The 15,197-nt window shown below is 36.5% G+C and overlaps 1 protein-coding gene across 1 annotated transcript in view; it reads right to left on the bottom strand.

Annotated features, from left to right (window-relative positions):
• The window catches only part of LOC135211489 (uncharacterized), a 995,645-nt gene that overhangs the window by 366,755 nt on the left and 613,693 nt on the right, over positions 1–15,197 (bottom strand).

The raw sequence follows: 15,197 nt of genomic DNA, 5'->3' as shown, positions 1-15,197 counted from the left end.
AAATTCTCTTTCGATTGATTAATATAAAAAAATTCATAAAATGTGTAGCTACTGAACGTTAGAGAAGCCGATCCCTTTAACTAAACGGAGATCCTGTTTTCTCTAATCACTGGTCAAAGTCGCTTTTAATAAGAGTTGTTAATCACTTATATTAATTAGCAGTCAGCTAATAACGTAGATATCACTTACAGATTACTAAGGAAGGAGAGAGAGAGGAGAGAGAGAGAGAGAGAGGAAGAGAGAGAGAGAGAGAGAGAGAGAGAGAGAGAGAGAGAGAGAGAGAGAGAGAGAGAGCCAGTTCGAAATAATCTGCTATCCTTAATCAATCTCTTGTAATCATCGATTCTTTACGGATTAAGACAGTAACTGAATTGATCTCACATGTAGATATGATGCTCATTTGAATTCTATAGCTCTTAGGAATACAGAATATAGGCTATTGCTCTCAATCAATTTTTCTGCTGGTTTACTATTACCGTAACAGATGTCTTTGTAGGATTAAAAAAATACCAATGAAATGTTTCTAGATTTCAATCTAGTTCACTTTGATGTTGCAATTAACTATTATGAGGGAATTTCGAAAACATCATCTAGAATGTAATTAAGTCATAATACATATGAGATTCCTCCATCAGGAAATAACTAGTCAATTCCAATGACAGAACGCCTAAAACATCACAACGAACTCAATGTTCTAATAAAAAATGGTCATTTTTCATTTTAAGAAATATTTTTAATGAATGTGAATATATATATATATATTATATATCTATATATAATATATATATATATATATATTTATAATATATATATGTGTGTGTGTGTGTGTGTGTGTGTGTGTGTGTGTGTGTGTGTGTGTGTGTACACTGAATTGCAAGAATGTGAAGTTAACCATATTTTACTGTTTAGATAAATTGGATATAAAATAAGAGTTATTAAAACTACCCGACTACTCTTTGCTTTTAGAAGAAGATTTGAATTAAATAAAAAAAAGATTTGAATTAAATAAAAAGACAGCAGGAATATAAGCAGCTATATTGAATGAAATAAAACATTAAAATTTACCAGAGGTACAACATATTACAAAGAAATTTAACCGTCGGGCAGAAAAATAAAGTCAAACTGAATGAATGAATAAATATTTGTAAACTTAATGAATCAAAACAAAAAATAAGTTTTTTAATAGGTGTTCCTGTGGCTTCTTTTGCCCTTCAGAAATCTAGCTTTCTTATTTGTGAAGAATCCAGGATGTCATTAATCGGATTACATCAAAGGGTATCAGTATCGCTGGTCGGGTGGAAGCAGTGGCCATTCCCCAGCAAAAAGAGATCGGAAAGTTCAGTCAGAGAGAGAGAGAGAGAGAGAGAGAGAGAGAGAGAGAGAGAGAGGTGCGGAATTTTTTTTTACTGGAAATATTGTTGCTAGTAATAGAAATAAACTACTAATATTATCATAAGACTCATCATCTCCACCAATTTGTTGGCACAGTTCTTTGCTGTCATGGGTATTTTAGAGGATGCAAATAACATCCGATTGAAACTATAAAATTCAGCAGAGATCAAATATAGTAAATGCAACACCTACAATTAAGATTTTCATAATTTCTTAGAAATCTGTCTTTCGGGGCAAAACCAACATCGCTCTAGTTTACATTGGTTCTCAACCTTTTTTTTACCCATGCCCCCTTCACTATCTGTCAGAATGTTATCCCCACCTCCTTTCCAAAGTTGTCTGCCTCAAAAGGTGTATTCCAAATAATATACAACAAAATACTAACACAAACAAAAGCTAACGGAGAAAAATCCCTGCGTAACCTTGCACACTGAGTTTTGTGTGGTTCTAGAGTCAGTCTGAGCCTGCCAATCTGTGGTCACAATTCCCAACACGAAACTCTGAAGTTCCTCCCAAGGGGAGAATTCTCCCTGGTTTGGAACCGCTGCCCTAGTATATCACCCTCAGTCCAAAGGCAAAAAATGAATTAGAAAGTATAATAAAATATCTAATGAAGAATCTGGTAAGCCACTCATCGGATTACATCTAGAGGATTTCGTATCGCTGGCTCTGGTGGCAGCAGTGGCCATTTCCGAAAAAAAGAGATAAAAAAAGTTGAGTTCTCGCCACACCAATTCCGGAAAAAAAAAACATGCTACACCAATGACGTTCTATCCCATTGAGAAAAATCTGTGTTTCTGTGTATGTATGTCCGTGAAGAGAGAGAGAGAGAGAGAGAGAGAGAGAGATGTGGGAAAATTATTTTTATTTCAATGTAACTACTGATGCCAATAACAAAAACTATTAACATTCACCATCTATACCAGATTTTCAGCATTGTGGCTTAGGATCACGAGCATTCTCGAGGATTACAAAGGCGTCTGACTACAAAAAATTTAACAGATGCATTGCAACATTAGGTAAAATTCATAATCTTGCATAATTCTTAAGAATACCTCATTTTTGGCACCACCTAACCAACCTTACTTGGGTACAGAGACCTTATAAATTACCAAGATGATACAAAAATTAACTCGAAAGATAAAAAGAAAATGAAATAATAGAAACAATTAGATAAAATGCAAAATACATCTCAAATCCTCAAAACATGGAAAATCAATATGGAAATATATACAGACAGACAAAACTCTACCTTCACATCCGGAACGAAGGAAAGACAGAATGAATGTCTAGGTAAGTTCACTGTGTTCAACAATATCAAGAAGTCAAAGAGTAAGTTAAAATTAAACCCCGAGGCTCCAATGCCTCACCGCTCTACAAACTTTCTTCTTCTTTTCTCCCTGAATGTTAGAGAAACAATTCAAATTTTGAAGAAAACTTCCACCGGGCTTACAGGGACCCGTCTGCTTCTTAAACTTTACATATACGAGAGAGAGAGAGAGAGAGAGAGAGAGAGAGAGAGAGAGAGAGAATAATGTGTCTCCAAATAATCAGTAACATCAAAATCCAGTTTACTCTTGACAACACTTTAAACTCCTGTTTCTGTCAGTTTAAGCAATCTGAATCCCATCTCTTGGCCAGATGGAGAGACGAAATATTAAAACCCATTTTGGACAACTGGCTTCTTCAGCTACCGTTGCTGAAAACGTATTACCTGAAGAGTTTTGAACATAAGTCCAGTGCATAATATCACCAGAACAAAACTGAAATGAAAAAAAGAAAAGAAAATAAACCTTTGAGAGATGAAAATCGGGGTAAAAATAATCTTAATATATTTAGAGCCACAGTTATTGTAACTGTGACAAATTTATCTTCGGGTATTGGGTTTGTGTAAGATTTATGCAAAAATAAATCATCTACATCGTTTGTGAGAAAATTTGTTTTTATATTCCTCTTTAAGAACCTTCATTTCTTATATATTAAGGAAAAAGTAAAAAAAAATAACCTTTCCATAATGTTTGTTAAATAGAACTACTCTAAAAAGCGCTATGTATCATATAGGAACCTGTTTTCTGTACATGTTACAAGCGGCATCTTAATTTCCTCTTCAAGATTCTTCCAATCAATTTCTCATATAGCCACCCCGTCAATCCTTAAAAAAAAAAAAAAAAAAAAAAAAAAAACGGGTACGAGTCAATTCCATAATTCTCTTACAGGTTCAATCTATATCATTTTTCTTGGCCACCGGAACCAAGCGTTTAGTCTCATTAAAAAAATACATCGGTATCTTCATAGCTGAAAAAAAAAAAAAAAAAAAAACTTTCGTCTCTAACCTATCTCGCTCCAGCATGAAGCCAACTTGCCTCTAAATTTCACCAAAATTCCCCATACTTAGGTTATAGGAAACCAAAGGTATAAATCCTCTCTCTTCCTCTTTCCCTCATAGATACCAGACGGCGGCAAATTACCGAGAAGCATCACCAAACTTCTACTGAGCAAAATTCCTTTTCAATATCTTTAGTACACAATACTCACAAAGCACTTCTAGGCAAGAACAACAGCCACCACTGAATCTCATCATTGAGGTCTAAATATTGAGTTTCTTGAATTATAACAATGAAGGAAATAATGAAATGTAATCTGAGAACGAACGAAAGACTTTCAAGGGACCCAAAAGCATCTGGAAGAAACCAGGCAACAGGGAGGAATTATGAAAATTGAGCCTCTTATTCCGAAAACGGAGTTCATTACTCTTGAAGCATTACTGAAAATCGCACCCATCTCTCCTGCGGTATTTGTGAATGTCCTATCTATTCCGCCTGAAGCATTAACGAAAGTTGAAAACGTTAACGAAAAAAAGATCCATTTCTCCGGAGTCCCTTTAAAATCGTATTCATTGGCCACGGAGCTACTGAACATGAAAGCAGTTCCTCTTCAAGCATCAGTGAAAATCATACCCATCGTCTTAATGCATCGATGAGAATTATCGTACGCAATTTTCCCAAAGCATCAATTACAAGTATAAAATGCGAAACAGTATCTTATAAAATGCGAAACAGTATCTTCGGCTGAATCGAGTTTCTGTACAGCGTGTAATGCTGTATGAACTCTAAGCTGCCGTCCGTGAAACTGTCAGCCATGGCCCGGTTGTGGCCTGCGTAGTTGGCACCTATAGCGGTGCGGTACCAGGCGCACGATCATGTCTAATTTTACCCCTAAATAAAATAAAAACTACTGAGGCTAGAGGAATGCCATTTTATGCGTTTGGTGATATGAGGGTGAATGATCACCGTATCAATTTGCAGCCCTCTAGCCTCATTAGATTTTAAGATCTGAGGACGGACAGAAATAGTGCGGATAGACAGCCAAATAGTCAACACAGATTTTTTATTTTTAACAAAAAATTAAAAATCGTACAAAGTCCTCTTAAAACAAAAAACAAATAAAAATTGTATCTTTCACCTGGAAATCACATGCACCTCTGAGGCATTCAGAGCAATATTATCCATTTGTCGTGAGACATCACTGAAGATCTCTCTTATTAATCTGTGCAGAAGCATTAATGAAAATAAGTATTAATTCCCCTGAGGCATCAATGAAAACAACATTCACTGCTTCAGAAGATATTACACACAATCTTATCCATTCCACCTGAAGCATCAATGAAAAGCGTATTTGCTTCTTCGGGAGCATTACTGAAAATTGGACCCATTTCCCTTGCACGTAACTTAGAACAAAGAAAAGTATGAAATATAATCAAAATATACAAGTAAAAATGCGCCGAAGAAACGAGTTTTCAACACAGCATGTAATGTTGCTTGAGCCGCGGCCTATGAAACTTTCAGCCACGGCCGGGCGGTGGCCTGTCCTGTAGCGTTGCCAGTCACATTTATGGCTAACTGTAAACTTAAATAAAATAAAAACTACCAATGTTAGAGGGCTGCCATTTGGTATGCTTGATGTTTGGCGGGTGGACCCACACTCTGGTAGGGGTAAAAGAATACTACCACCGTAGGTCCTGCTTATCGTACAAGGCGACTAAAAGAACAGCTGCTGCCTTGCAGTCATACTTTTTTAGTAAAAGGCTAGGCCCACCGCCAATAACTGTGGAAACTGCTGCCTTGCAGGTGGACTTTTTAGTCAAAGGCGAGGCCCCCCGAAAGGCGTATCAGGCAACCGACCCCTTAGTGTAGGGATAACGGTGGGAAAGAAGACGATTGGCGGGTGGATGATCAACCTACCAATTTGCAACCCTCTGGCCTCAGTAATTTCTACGATCTGAGAGCGGATAGAAAAGTGCCACACAAAGGCAACTCAATCTTTTTCTTTTACAGAAAACTAATAAGTGATGGCAACACCCTGCAGCATAAAACATCAAACAGTAAAAATGGAGTATTTGGCAAGCAAAGAAGAAAGGGGCGTATACAAATAAAATAAAATAAATAAAAAATACATAAAACTACGTAACAGAGCAAAGATCAAAACGACATACAGTGAATGAACAGAATACTGACAAAAGTATGCAAATGAATCAATTGGAAAAAAATAAACTGCAAGAGAGGAATGTAACTTGATCAAGAACTCCAGCAAAGGATATACGAGTATCAAAGGACTTTGGAAAATTAAATTTTATCAGAAAAACAGGTTTGGCAGGAAGAAAAGTAAAAAAAAAATTGTAGCATATACAGATTGAATCAAAATTCAGCATCACTACAAAGATTAAAAATGAAAGAAAATGAAGCCGAAGGCAATTTTAATATGGATTAACGTGCGTACACTAACAAACGAAATATCGCAGCTAAGGTTTAGTATTGAAAACTGACACCACAAGAGCAAGGGTTATTGTCACCACCGGTTTTCTTTTTCCAAAAAGACTAAAAAAGGAAGATTAGTTAGTTTATAAAAGCATGTACCATATAAGAAGGAAATTCAACGAAAAAGGAGTTTAGAGAAATTCACGAATAATACCCCGAGAGAAAAATAGAAGCGCCAATAGGATGCCTGAAGAAAGGGATGATGTAATCATGGAAACAAAAGAAAAAAAGATACAGTAAAGCGATTCATTCATCAATTATCCTGAAAAACTACAATACCAAAAGAAAAGCTTAAAAAATGAGCTAACGAGGCGATCGAAGCTATGATGAAGTAAGGGATGAGGTTGAGTGTACAAGTCTAAATGAAATAAAGGAAAAAAAATGTCGTTAATTAATAAAAAAAAAAAACCTTGCCCTCCCTTCTCAAGGTCATCGATTAACAGGAGAGAAACAAATTGGGGCGAGTGAACTTGCAACAAATAATTTAGAAGGAAACAGGGGAGAACCGATAAAACACCGAGAACTACCAATATGGATATTAAAGACTTAGAAAAAGTAAAAAGGAGCAACAATAGACCCTCAAGCAACTTTTTTTTTTACGTAGTGAAACTAAGACATCAGCAATTCCAGAAAAAAAAATCTAACAATCGATAACCCCAATATAGTGAAAAATACCATCAAACGGGAACTTCGATAGAGGGCACAGGGCGGCAGCCATCAGACCAAACCCGAGCATAAGCCAGCGATAGGAAGAACAGCGACGCCCAAAATCAAGAACTCGAAGAACATTAACTGGTGCATGAACGGCAAGGAGGAACGTCAGCTGGAACAGGTAATAACGGCAACAATAACGACAATGACACGCGCAAGACCGGCAATATGAAGCAAGCAACGTCGCCTATAACGCCGAGTAAGGGGGTCACACAGCCTCCGCTGCTGCGGAGGAGGGGTAGGGGCTGATTGGGAGATAGGGTGGGGGGGGGGGGGGGGGGAAGGTATAAAGTAACAGCTCCTCGAGCTTCCAGTCGATTAGTGTCAATAAGTTTGTGATCAATGGAAACGGTCTTCAGAAACTTGCTGAGGGAGAAGACAGTCCTTCAGTCGAGGGCAACATGTTGTGCCAAGTGTTTCCAAAGCGAATGAACAGGCTCCATTTCCTGAGCAGACTTTGAATTTAGGGCGTCGTATGTTTTACCTTATGGGCCACATTAGCTATTCGACAATAAGGGCCGAAGTTGTAGCAGCGGAAGGAGAGTTTTATGACTTTGCAGGTGATGGCGACGATAGTCAGAACCAAAGGCAAGGTACAGAATAATATGTTACTGAAAGTTTTCATTAATAACGGCTCAAAAGTAAGACCATGATTAGCATAAATTAAATTATGCAATATGAATAATAATAAAAACATGTTCAAAGCAAGAGACGAAAGACTGTTATTACGATAATGACTTAACCGCACAATAACAAACCATTATGTACGACATAATAATATGGTAAAAAGAATCTAAACGACAAATTATCTTAAAGTCCAACATAAATTTAGAAAATGCCGACGTTGACAATTATTAACATTGTAATCCATTTGAATGGATATTAACTATATTTACCATAACACCTAATACTCTAATGAAAAAAAGTGGTTACATGAATCTAATTCCAAGCTAATCATGATAATCGTGGAAAGATTGAATTTTTGAAACGAGAAAATGAACATCAAAATAAGTTCCAGTTCAACTTATAATGGAAGCACGGCATTGTAGGACTACGTTTTCAACAAACACTATTAAAGAATTAATCGAAAATGGCCTGACAACTGTATGTGATACCGTACAAAAAATATTTAAAGAAAATTCTAAGCGCCGTTTCTGTCTCTTTTTAGTTTTATTTTCATTTCCCTCTCTTACTGTAAAGGTCCTTCCAACTCCTTGCACGAAAAATGGCGAATAGCAAAAGCGTCCAGGCTCGACTCAAGTTGTTCTTTCTTACATATTCAAAACCTGGTCAGGAGAAAGATTTTCTTCTCCCTCACTTCTTCGCCCTTTCTTTCGTACTTGGATATTTGTGTGTGTGTGTGTGTGTGTGTGTGTGTGTGTGTGTGTGTGTGTGTGTGTGTGTGGGGGGGGGGGGGGGGGACAGAACTTGAACTTTCTCGACTGCTATCAGTCTACCAGGCTGTCTACCAGTGAAACACATCTCTTCTATTTCACAAAGTCTCTCTCTCTCTCTCTCTCTCTCTCTCTCTCTCTCTCTCTCTCTCTCTCTCTCGTCATTTCTCTGTCCCATCCCTTAACTTTTCCGTCCGGTGAGTAGAAGAATTTCGGAGAATATTAGATACAAAACTAATAAAAGAATCGGAGTATTTCTCTCTCTTCTCTTCTTTCTTCTCAACGAAAACTTGCAATATTATCTTGACTGCCGAGGCCAAAGTTTTCCTTCTTCAGGAGAGCGGGGGCATAATTTTCGGGGCCAGGTATTTCGGGGAGATTTAGATTATTAAATATGAAAAGAGTTTGGGCATAGACCTGGCAGATATTTGATTTTATTTTCTTCCACCCAGGCGGATCATACGCGAGCACCGAAATGGAAATTCTGGGTACAATGGTATCGAGGGAATGTGTCCGCGCGCGCGTTCTTGCTGTCACACACACTTGCGCGTATAGAGTGAAATATTAATTATTTAAAGAAATATCGTTAGGAGCAAAACTTCTACAGGAAGCATTACTGAAATCTCAGATTCAGTTAAGGATAACCACCCTCTGAACAAGTAGAACAATCTGCTAAATAATAATATTCTATTATTTATTTATTCTAAAAGTTCTTCCTGAACTTTTCTCTTCAAGTTACCTTTTCCTGTAGGGTTGCACATGAAATGTAACATTACAATTATGTAATGAATGTGATAGAGTTACACGATCCAACACATACGAACAATACGTTTCGAAAATGAGAAGATAGTACAGAATAAATACCAGAGCAGTCCTTGACTAAAATACCAAAAGAAATCTCGAAGCACTGAGGCGGCCAATCCGCCTTTTGCATAAGCTGCCCGAAAGTAACCCCGAACCTTCAAACCGGAGGGAATTTCAACAAGATTTACCTTCACGGCAACATAATACCTCTTTCCATAGTCCTTAGGGCGCTTCCTATTTTTGAGATTTCGTATTTTACGAAATCTGTATATTTTACGTAATGCCCAAGTAATGACAATAGATTATTACTTCTGATCTTAAATTTTATAAGCATATAGTCTTATCAATAAACAAAACAAAACAAATAAGGAAAAGTGATACGTCAGTATATTATATATATAAACATATATATATATATATATATATATATATATATATATATTATATAAATACATATATTTTATCAATATACATATTAGATATTATGTATGTATGTATGTATATGTACGTATGGATTTATATTATGTGTCTGACAAGTCAAAACTCATAACTACATAATATAATGAAAGCATGAACCACAGTCTTAAACAGAGACACAACAATATAAATACACATACCTACATACATACCTGCATATAATGTAATAAATATATGTATACAATTATATATATATAATATATATAATATATATATATATATATATATATATATATATATATATATATATATAGCACGTCTGTGCGTGCGTAAAACCAGATTATCCTTCGTATCCTGACCAGCGCAGAACCAATTATCAGTCGTAATTGCATTTTGGAATAAGTTATTCCACAGGTATAGTACATTCGATATTAAACGATATTTATGACTTATTATTTGCGAACATAAAAAAGGCAACCGTTTTTCAAACGATAACAATTCATGCCTAAGTACAGGTTCCATCAAGTATTACTATGAGCAGCAAGAATGACGAGGATCTGTAATACCATATGGAAGTCGGCATTGCTTTTCCGGCAATTTTCAAGTAAGTTCAGAGAGAGAGAGAGAGAGAGAGAGAGAGAGAGAGAGAGAGAGAGAGAGAGAGAGAGAGAGAGAACATTCCGTACCTAATTTTCACTACTAATTATTACCAATGGTATTATAGGGGTGCAAAAAACCATCCCCTCATTTCAAAGCTATATTAGAAAAATTATCGTAAGGTCCTCAAATGAACTTATCATCTGAGAAGAAAAAAAAATATTTTCATTAGAGCGCAATTTCTTATTCCGCAGTGGCTTGAATTCGTTACAAAAGACGAGAGAGAGAGAGAGAGAGAGAGAGAGAGAGAGAGAGAGAGAGAGAGAGAGAGAGAGCAGAAATGAAATTGATAATTTAATTAACTCAGCCGGCCTGAAATACTGTGATGACGTTTTCAATAATATGGAGTTTTCTGCGTATCGCTTCACACAATCGCGTCGGGGCGTCATAATCCGTTTTCAATTATTTCTTGAATATGGAAGCATTGACTTCGTGAAGGCTTAAATACTTATGTATTTTAAGTTACCCGCCCAAAATAGGAGGACTGTTCCATACCGAATAGTAAAGTAGTATATTTTGAAAAATAAATAATTTATGAAACGAAATATGTACTGCATTAGAAATAAGAAAGTACCTCTTTATTAAGCAATTACTGAAACACATATATATACATACATACATACATGCATACATATATATATATATATATATATATATATATACATATATATATATATATATATATATATATATATATATATACACCACACACACATATATATAAAAGCTATTAATTCATTACGAGGAAAGGTGATATACCATTAGTTTAACAAAGGAATACAACACACAGAGCATTTAGAAATGAGATCGAAATATAAATAGGACACTAATATATAAATATCAGTGAAGAAATAAAATCCTTACAAGCTTTTACAAGCTTGGAAACAAGCTTATTCTAATTCTAAGCATGGGAATAAAACCGACCTGGATTTAATCATTCTTTATACGCAAAGTTGTCATAACATCATACAGATCGATTATAATCTCAACACAAATATAAAAGATAGAACACGACGAAATTTATAACAACGATCAATTCACTTACGTCATCCAGTCAAGGCACGGGTTGAAAGAGATGACATATGTTATGGTACGCTTCAAAAAGCGAACTTGTAGGACACTTTAATCAATATTAGCGAAAGTTGGAGGGATATGGCACGTAACGTACTTACATAACCGAATATCGGCTATTTAAAATCCGTGTTAAACTAAATCAGTGTTAACGTATCTTCTACAAGATATGAAACGCAGTGCACTTGCAATGATGATGACTTCATTTACCAGCTGTAAATAGTTGTTAGTCGAGTTAAAAGATATGCTACAGGGCACAATAATTAGGAAGAACGTTTAGGTCATCATTGCTGACATAATGAAGATAAACTTGAAATGCGAACATTCAACCTCTTTTCATGTCCCAAAAGAAAAAAAATCACCTGTGTACTTACAATTTCCTCGTGAGAAATACTTTCTGGAAAAAAGATATTTTTAGTCCAGTTGTAACGTTTCTGTTTTGTCTTATTTCGTATTCACTACACAAAATACAATTATGATGATAATGATGATGATGATGACAGATTTTTCAGAACGTAGATGCTAATGGTGCAATGATCATTTTGGAAATATGTGTCAGAGAGAGAGAGAGAGAGAGAGAGAGAGAGAGAGAGAGAGAGAGAGAGAGAGTACCATTAAAAATGACACGGATATTCTCCTAATATCTTTTACTTTCAACAGCATCTATTCTCTCTCTCTCTCTCTCTCTCTATCTCTCTCACTCTCTCTCTCAGGGGACTCATCTCACTTCGTATCAATTACTCATCCTGAAGGGATGATGATCTCTCTCTCTCTCTCTCTCTCTCTCTCTCTCTCTCTCTCTCTCTCTCTCCTCCCACATGCAGTAAGATTCATAATCAACAGACGTTCGTTGACTAACATTATCTATTTCAACAACAAGCGGGTCGCTTACAAAAGTGTATTGAAGACGGGACACAGATCTTCATGAGTTTCGCGTTATGCACTGTTGGTGAAGAAGCAGGGAGGTTTTAGCGATGAAAGTGCCTTCATTCTAGAGATTACTTTGTTGACATACGATTGCGGCAAGTAAAATAGTTCGTGTAGTTTGCTAACTGTCATGCTATGGAAGGAAGTATGGATGGAATATAAGATTTAGGCTAAATGCCAAAAGCGCTGCCACCTATGAAGTCATTAAGCTCTGAAAGGCAAATTGAGAGTAAGTAAAGGAGGTTTGAAAGGTGTAACAGGAGGAAAACCTCGCAGCTACACCATTATAACATTGTTAGGAGAGGGTGGAAAGTACAAAGAATGAAAGGGTTGCTACTAGGGGCCGAAGGGACGGTGCGAAAAACATTCATTTATGCCTACAGTGCACCCTGTGAGGTTCGCGGACGGCACTACCCTCCTGCGGGCAACTGTCATGCTAAGAACGTCTAAAACTAAAAATAAATAAATAAATAAAAATTCGTGTATATTAAAGCTTATGTTCTTGAAATCAGAACATAATATAGGATCTACTTTCTCTCCAAGGAAAACGCTGATATCTCTATATGGAGAAGGAGCTGACTGAAACTGAATCCTAACGTTAAGGAGATAATGAAAAAAAGGGCCTTTTTCATCAGCCGTAAGCAGTAGATCCTTTTACAAGACAAAGGGGCCGCGCATGTACCGAGTACCGTGGCATTTTGATAGCAACTCAGGCGGTTCATAGTCCCTTACTTTCTTTGAGGTTTTCAAAGGCTTTTCAGGGTAGGTTCTGGTAAGTTGTAACAAGATCAAAAGTCTGTCTTTTTTATTTTGTATCCTGATAACCTTTACCCCGGCCTTCTCTCTCTCTCTCTCTCTCTCTCTCTCTCTCTCTCTCTCTCTCTCTCTCTCACTCAAAACGCTCCCGTAAGTAACAAGGTGATTTTACCAATAAAACATATAGAGTTTATCAGATAAAAAACCAAGTAATTCTTAAGAACTTTACTCTCACTACAGTTTGCAAGTTTTCCTATTTTTTAAATACCTAATATTTTATTTTACATACGTTAACATTTTTCTTTTGAGAGAGAGAGAGAGAGAGAGAGAGAGAGAGAGAGAGAGAGAGAGAGAGAGAGAGAAAATAATCCGAAAAGCGAAAGGAAATTCCTCTGTTACTTTTACCATCCGAGTGACTGTTTCATCTTTTGCTATCCGTTTTGGTCCCACTTTATTTAAATCTTTCTTTTCTCTTCAATATCAGAGTCCTCTTAACTATAAGTCATCACCGCGAAATGACTCTCTCTCTCTCTCTCTCTCTCTCTCTCTCTCTCTCTCTCTCTCTCTCTCTCTCTCTCTCTCTCTCTCTCACTGTAATGTTCGTAGTACATGAAAATACATAGCCTTACATTATCATGAAGAGCGGGATCACCTTTATGAGGAAACACAAGAGAGAATACTACATTCCCATGAGCTTCGCATTCAGGCATTTTTCTGAAGACGTCGAGAGAATTCGCAAAATGACAGAGTTCACTTTGCTAATATACAATTACGGGAACAAAAATTACTTATGTAACTGGTAACTATGAGAGTATGATCGCTACGGAATTTCCTGATTTCCTGAAGATTAAGACTATCGGTGTTGATAGTTTTCATAAAAAACTGAGCGTTATCTTTATATATATCTTCATTTATTAACCTGAGACACTGAAGCTAAAAAATCATCACAGGGAAATGTTCACTAAAAATGAACTCGAACATTAAAGACAAAAAAAAAAGTTTGCTCATCAGCCTTATAAATAAAATCTTTTTGTAAACAAGACAAAAGTTTTGTTGTGTTGTTGAAAGACGTATCCCTCAGGAGGGGTGGAACATAGATCCTACCCATGTGAACTCTCTCGAGAGGCTTATCAACAGCCAATCAGGAGCGTCGTAAGGGACTGGCCTAAAAATCAAATGCACGGTTCATGTGAATCTACTATGATATCATGACTACAACTACTGCTGCTGTCGTGATTGTGACGGTGAAGAACGTCGATTAATATTGTCAGTATTCTAGAAACAGTCACTATGCACACACATTAAAGAAAGACGTCAAACGCAGCCAGCCACACACACACACACGGACATACACATCTACATAAAATCTACACACACTCGCAAGGAGGCCAAGACCGTGTGCCGGGATCCAAAGTTATATCCGTAACATAAACTGCAACTTTAAGAATCGCAGCCATAAAATTAGACCTGAAAAATCAAGCAACTTTCCAGGATTATGGAGTGACAGGATATTTTTCAACCATTCTGCCTCCTTTTTCTTCCTCTCTTTCTTTTAGGCAAAACTGACGGGGCTTTGAAGAGAAATTTCTTTGCAGTTTTTAGGAAGTTTTCCTTAATGCGACTTGGCGGCTATGGTAGGATGGCTGGTGGTGGATGGGGTATGTTATGGAGTGGGGAGTGGGGTAAGTGCTAGTGGGAGGGATACATCGCCTTGCAGGGTAGGAATTGGTAAGAAAATGTTTTGAAATTACGTCACTGATTTTCTCCAACTGGTTTTCTTTTCTCTTCTTTTTCAATATTGCCTTTGACGTTTGAAGGTTATGATGAAGAAAGTTATATAAATGAAAGATATTTCAGTTTACGAACCAACAACTGATGAAGAAGAAGCAAATTCCAAAAGAATGGCAAAAGCAAAATTCAGAAATCAAAAATAATTTATCGAGAAAACCAGAATACATTGATGGAACTAAAACAAATAAAAAGATTATATAAGCGAAGAAGAACAATTACGACAAGGAATGTAACTGAGACAGAGTAAATTATTCAAGAAGTATAACATTAACCAGGAACAAAAAAGAAGTAGATTATCAGTAGAGTGGATAAATTTGCCCATAAATTGGAGCGTAAACAAATCACGAGAGCGCGATGCTAGCAAGGAGAAAATAACCACAAAAAAGCAAAACATTAAACCAATGGAAAGGAATGCAGGAAAACAAAAGTGAGACGATAAGAAAATATATGGAAAGAAAAATAT

The sequence above is a fragment of the Macrobrachium nipponense genome, chromosome 4 (assembly GCF_015104395.2).
Source record: "Macrobrachium nipponense isolate FS-2020 chromosome 4, ASM1510439v2, whole genome shotgun sequence".
In the NCBI taxonomy this organism is placed as follows: domain Eukaryota; kingdom Metazoa; phylum Arthropoda; class Malacostraca; order Decapoda; family Palaemonidae; genus Macrobrachium; species Macrobrachium nipponense.
Note: the sequence above shows the minus strand (reverse complement) of the source record. Positions and strands in the feature narration are given on the sequence as shown.